We start from the raw sequence: 7089 nt of genomic DNA on the forward strand, positions 1-7089 counted from the left end.
AAATGGAAACAACATTCCCAAAAAAAAAAAAAAAATATTAAACAACAGTTTGAATGGAAAAAATTACATTTTCTCGGCAAAAAATCAAATTCAAATACCAAAAAAAAGAAATACCAACCTTAAGAAAAGTGCTTATCCACGAATCTTTCAGTACTCTAAACTCACACTTTCGGATTATCAAAGACTTTGGATGAAGGATGAAATAAAATTAATTTAAAAATTTATGCACCAAACATTCAAAATATAACTTACCCCATCTCGAGTTTATATAGCTCTCAGTTTGAAGCCCGCAACGGTCACCTGCGCTCCGGAGTCTCCTTCAACGGTAATCTGCGCTCCTCCTCTGCAAAGGTACTGGCTGTCCGTTCTGTTCGCGCAAGGAAGGAGGAAGAACGGGCGAGGTTAGTCTGAAACAAATCTCGCTACTTGGAGTAGCGAGATTTGCCACGCGTCGATAGCTGGGTAGATGATCATTTCAAATCCGAAACAAATCTCGCTACTTGGAGTAGCGATATTTACCACACGTCAAATGGGAGTTGGCCGAGCATTAAGTATTTTAAACAAATCTCGCTACTTCAAGTAGCGAGATTTGCCACGCGCCCACACGAGCCTTCAGTGCGAGATTACGTTAGAATTATTCTGGGAAATATTTTCCAAAAAGTGGTATTATTTAGTATATATTTTTTTAAAAAAGATAATCGGGGAAAAAACTCCAAAGAAAGGTGCCCGCTGGCTCCGAGGAGCCAGAGTCCCAAGATCCCATGCCCCTCCATTCCGGGAATCTGTTTCCCTGCACTCTCCATCCCAATATCCCACTCAACTCAATGCCCACAACCCGTTCGATTTTTTTGCTCCGTGAAGATCAACCCACTGTTCCTGATCAGATGCATTTCCACCGTATATCACACGGCATCTTCTCCATCTTGACGCATTGGGTCTCTAACGCCCCAACCTACTCCTTAGCTTACTCTATAGTCGTCTCTCCCACACCCTCTCCCCCTGTGTGTGTATATATAATGGGTAATGGGTAGAAACCAGAGAGCCACAAGCGTGAGGACAATGGCAGGTGGCTCCAAATCGTTTTGGGTTTCTCTCTTGCTCTTTTTATCCGCTGTCGTTGACAAATCAATTGGCAAAATCACGCCCAGGTTTCCTTCTTCTGTTATTCAACCCGAGAGATTCTCTCTTGCTGCGGAAAATAAAGATGAGCTATACGAAGCCAAATACTTTACCCAAACTCTGGATCACTTCAATTTCAATCCCCAGAGCTACCAAACCTTCCAACAGAGATACTTGATCAGCCACAAGCACTGGGGTGGCGCCGCCAATAACTCCCCCATCTTCGTCTACATGGGAAATGAAGGAGATATAGAGTGGTTTGCGCAGAACACTGGATGTTCGAAACCGCCCCCCATTTCAGAGCTCTTCTCGTATTCATTGAGGTAATACTTTCAATTTTTGTCATTCAAATTATATGCAATATTTAGAACTTTCTTCAATTTTCTGGGTATGCAAACAGAGAATGTGTACATAGATGCACAGCAAGGTTACAGAGCATGAGGGAGGAGATCACCGCCCATGTCCCCTTTTTCATTTATTTATTTGAATATGATATATATTCAGTGAGATTGGGATCCGCTTGACTCGTTCTTTTCCAACTGTGAATTGAAACTGCAGCATAGATACTACGGAAAATCAACTCCGTTTGGGGGCAATAAGGATGTAGCATACAGAAATGCAAGCACGCTTGGGTATCTGAGCTCGACGCAGGCATTGGCGGACTATGCCACTCTCATCATTGATCTCAAGAATAATTTAACAGCAACGGACTCTCCTGTGTTCGTCTTCGGAGGATCCTATGGAGGAAGTATGCATTTGTTCCCCCCATCAACAACAATTAATGAATGAAAGGAGAGATGGGAGTGATTCTGAATTTCTAATTGTGATTATGAGTATTAGTGATTGGTTGGTTTGTTTTTCATTGAGCAGTGCTGGCAGCGTGGTTTAGGCTGAAGTACCCACACGTGACCATGGGAGCTCTGGCTTCTTCTGCCCCAATCCTCAATTTTGACAATATAACATCTCCCAATTCCTTCAACACCATCATCACCAACGACTTCAGGGTCTCTCTCTCTCTCTCTGGAATTTGTGTTAGGGTCTCTTTTTGGGTTGAAGTACTAAAAAAATCAGTATATTTTTGGTGTGTGCTGCATGTGAAAAATTAGAGTGAGAGTGAGAATTGTTACAAAGTGATAAAAGGATCGTGGGAGCAGATTGAAAATGCGGTACAGCAAGCAGGGGGACTCGACTTATTGCAAAAATCTTTTAGATTATGCAGGTAAGCACTTTTTTATTTAATCTTTTGTACTAAATTAGTTTTCATTAACCGATTCTTCTGACAAGCTTTGACCTTTCAACTCCTCTTATTTTATTTTTTTCCTTAAAAGGAATAATGTTAGTGCAAGTGATATAGAGGATTGGCTTGCCGCAGCATATATTTACGCTGCTATGACAGATCATCCTACTCCATCCAATTTCATAAATCCTTTGCCAGCTTATCCCATAAAACAGGTATATGTATACATTCATTCTTACTATGCACTAAACTCACCTCTCACTCTCTCTCTCTCTCTCTCCCAAAAAAAAAACCAATACATTTTCTTCTTGCACAATGACCTACTTTTTTTATTTCTTTCTTTTTAAAAAATTTTTCTTTGTTAAAAAAAAAAAAAAAAAAAAAGGTGATACAGTTGTCGTTTAATATTTTAAAGCATAAATTTGAATGTCATTAGTATTTTTTAAGCACCTATAATGTCTTCTTTTATAAGTTTAATAATGTTTGTTGTTAGTCTTATTTGACTGAAGGCTTTTTTCTAATATATATTTTTAATTAAGAAAAAGAACAAAGAGAGAGGGGCAAAACAGTCATTAAAGAACAAAAATAGCGTTGCACATAAGACGTGTGAGGGTGGTGACTAGCCTAATGGGTGTGCAGATGTGCAAAGCAATAGACAATTCAACGACTGGGAATGGTACATTTACCAAGCTGTACGGTGCAGCTAACGTATACTATAACTACTCTGGAACTGCCACGTGTTTCGATGTGAATGATCAGTCTGATCCCCATGGTCTCGGTGGATGGAAATATCAGGTTTGGAATCTGACTTTGTCTTATCTCCTCTATTATTCTAACTAGTGAAACCTTTAACTTAAAAAAAAAATTTATTTTTCATTTAATCATTTTTTTATGTAGGGATATATATATATATATATATATATATATATATATGCATTAGTTAACTATTAAAAGTGAATTGATATAATTTAAAAATAAAAAATAAATTAATTTGCAATATTTTAATTATAATTTTTTACATAATATACTAATCATTATTTTTAAGAAACCTGCTTTATTGAAAGCAACTAAAATTAGCAAGAAAATAATCCTTGATCTGGTTCAATTTATAATCATTTCAGCGTAGAAAAAAATTATTAAAATTTTCATTCTAATGTATTATTAATTATACATGTTGAATTGGTATTTTAAAATTTTTTTAAAAAATTAGGCTTTCAAAAATTTACACTAATTGTTAGTGCAAACAGACTTATAAAATATGGATATTTCAAAGTTCTATTTTGTCAATTTGATGGGCCAGAGGACAACCCAACACATTGAGTCAAAATAACTTTAAAATTTTAATAATGTTGAGTTGACTAAAAAATCATTTAACTTGCTGGGGACAATTTTATAATTTAGCTATTAAAAAAATCCTGGATTAAAATACTGGGTGAATTAAAAGAGTGGGTCTGCTCATGCCTTAGGTGGACCCCCGAGTCAAATTGCATGTGCTGGCTGCTTTGATTGGGTATGTAAAATGGGCTATTTTGGGTTGTCCAAACCTAACTCGAGGCGCTGGGCTTTCTAAGCCCAGTCCAAAATCCTAATAATAATAATAATAATAATAATAATAAAGTCATGCAGCATACTCCTTGCATTGGAAGCATCCAATAAATAATTTTGAAAATATGTTTAATTTTATTGCTTGTAATACTGAGTCTTTTAAGCATATAATATATTATTTACTTTATATTAATGTTGTGTCATTATGTGTCAAATTTATGTGTGTGAAGAGATAATTAAATGTGTGTTTGGATCAAGAACTTTGATTGGGAAAAGGAAAGAAAAGAAAAATAATAAGGAAACTTATTTTCCACTATATGTTTCTCCTAGACCAAATACTATTGAGAATGAAAATTTACTTTTAAATGGTTAAAATTTAAGAAAAATCAAATGCAATTTATAAAATTATGTTTTTATTCTTTGATTTGGTTTTTTTTTTTTTTCTTATTTTCTTGATAACCAAACATAAAAGAATGAATTTTTTTATATTTTCCTTTCCTTTCCTTAAGATTTTTTCAAGTTCCAAATAGGACCCATAAATACAAATTCACCATAAACAATACAAGGGTTGGCGCTATACATGCATGAAATTATAGATATTAATATAAAGCTTACGGGAGAGGGAGTCTTGCAGGCATGCACGGAGATGGTAATGCCCATGGGTGGGAGTGACGAGAAGAGTATGTTTCCAGCTCAGCAATGGAACTACAGTGGTCGAGTAGAGTACTATCAACTTAAGTTTGGCCCCTACCCTCCTAGACCTAACTGGATTACTACTGAATTTGGTGGCCATGTAACTCTCTCTTTCTCTCTCTAATATAAATATATATCCCGTGCAATAAGAGTAGTTGGTTTCTGTTTATGTGCACATAAGTATCACAACATTTTTTAATTAGACTAGTATTGTGTGCATTAATTATATTTGGATGCTTGAAGTACTCTAGCCTTTTAACAGAATATTGAGAGGGTCTTGGAAAGGTTTGGAAGCAACATTATTTTCTTTAACGGCTTAAGAGATCCTTGGAGTGGTGGAGGGTGAGTATACAATACAATATGACTCTCTCTCTCTCTCTCTCTCTCTCTCTCTCTCTCATGTTATATAATTTGCTTAATTCCTTTTGAAATCACATGCAGGGTGCTAAAGAACATATCCAATAGCATAATTGCCATAGTTGCAAAAGAAGGTTGGTAACATCGTATTCCTCCTTCATCTTAAACATTTTTGTTATTTTCTTTTTCTAGATCAATATACTATAAGTCTGTTGACTCCAAATTACTTGTAACAAGATAGTTCATTCCTCATTCTATACTGTTTTAAATTTTAAATTTGAAATTTCAAACGGGATGACATGGACTTTGGTGAGATAATAACAAAAGTAGGCGGCGAAAATTGGACAAATCTTTTCGCAAGAAAGCACTTATAATATGGGGAAGCAAAAATAACTATAATAGTTAATAATACCATAAATAGTAACTACGTAACTGTTGAATAATTTTTTTAGTCGGATTTTTTATAAAGAGCTTTTATTTTACATAATTTGTGTTCCTAGTTATATATAAATTGAGGGATTGATTGATTTGATATGTAAACTAGGGGCGCACCACGCGGACATGAGATTCTCAAGCGATGAAGATCCTAAGTGGCTCCAGGAAGTGAGGAAACAAGAGATCAGCCTCATTGCCAAGTGGCTCTCTGAATACTATGATGACTTGGGCCGCCTGCCCTGATCCCACTTCCCAATCCTCCCTTCTCACTTTTATTCATGTCGTATTCAGCTGCAGCAGATGCTGACCATGGCAATGCATGATATCATGGGCTCATAAAAATATTTGTAAAGAAGAGGAAAGGATTTTGTGGGGCTATCTGTCCTATTCTCTTCTTCTTTCACGTGATGACCACGTGCCTGTAATAATATGGTTCTTCAAACTTGCCAATTTAGTATTTTTTATTTTTTTTTGAATACACACTGGGTATTCTCGCTTCCATTTTACAGTTCACATAATTAATCCTGTATCCCTTGAAGTTGATCCCACAACTCCAAAGGGAGGGTAAATTCAGGAGTCCAGGGGTGAAAACGAGTCCGGGAGGGTTAGAATACCTGATCTCGTAAAAGGCACTCCTGTAGCCCGCACTACCACCTGAACCACACCTTGCGGGTAATTTGGTATTTTTATTGATCGAATACAATATGTTGGGCCATATAATTATTTCACTTCATATGGTAGGTTATATATTTTAATATGTTTTTAAAAATTGTAATAAGCACTTTGATAATGCAAAAATTTTTAAAATTTGTTCACTAATTTCAAACCGCTACTAATGCTTTTATCACTAAAAAAAAATCAGTTTTCTCACTCAAACTATCAAGGAAAAACACTTTTCGCGCTAAAACTATCCAAACAAAATATTAGCGATGTTTTTTAGGATATTAGTAACAATTTCAAGGAGTCACTAAAAGGAATTTATTAGTAACGGTTAACTAACCATTACTAATAATATTGTATTAGTAACGGTTCTATAAATCGTTACCAATAATGCATGTTGACTGGAAAAAATCAACAATAGTAGTGAGAATTCCTAAAAACTGTCACTAAAAATGTCATTATTAGTAACGGTATATAGAATCGTTACTAATAATATATTTATTGATCAGAAAAAATTCAACAATATTAGTGACGATTGATGAAAACCGTCACTAATAGTCTATTATTAGTGACAGTTGAGAAAAATTGTCACTAATAATCTTGTATTAGTAATGGTTAATGGAATCGTCACTAATGATGCATTTGATGACCGAAAAAAAGTCAACAATATTAGTTATAGTTTATGAGAATAGTTACTAATATAGGACTATTAGTAGCGATTTTCATCAACCGTCACTAATAATGCATTTGTTGACTGAGAAAGTCAACAACATTAGTAACATTTTATGAGAATTGTTACTAATATCCTATTATTAGCGACAATTTTTCTGAACTGTCACTAATCGTCTATTATTAGCGATAATTTTTTTTAAACCGTCACTAATAGTATTATATTAATCTTGTATCTGTGGTGAAGTTCTATAATGATTGGATTGATTTTTTAAATGTGATAGAGTTTGTGAGATCTTTTGAAATTGTTCATCACAATAAAAAGGAATTTGATGCCCGAAAAATAAATAGCTAGCGCGCTTAAGCTTGGTTCT

General features: G+C 34.9%; 1 pseudogene; it reads left to right on the forward strand.

The window, feature by feature from the left end:
- Positions 1-1023: 1023 nt before the first annotated feature.
- LOC131148604 (uncharacterized) lies at positions 1024-5836 on the forward strand (annotated as a pseudogene).
- Positions 5837-7089: the final 1253 nt, after the last annotated feature.

Source organism: Malania oleifera, chromosome 1 (assembly GCF_029873635.1).
Source record: "Malania oleifera isolate guangnan ecotype guangnan chromosome 1, ASM2987363v1, whole genome shotgun sequence".
In the NCBI taxonomy this organism is placed as follows: Eukaryota; Viridiplantae; Streptophyta; class Magnoliopsida; order Santalales; family Ximeniaceae; genus Malania; species Malania oleifera.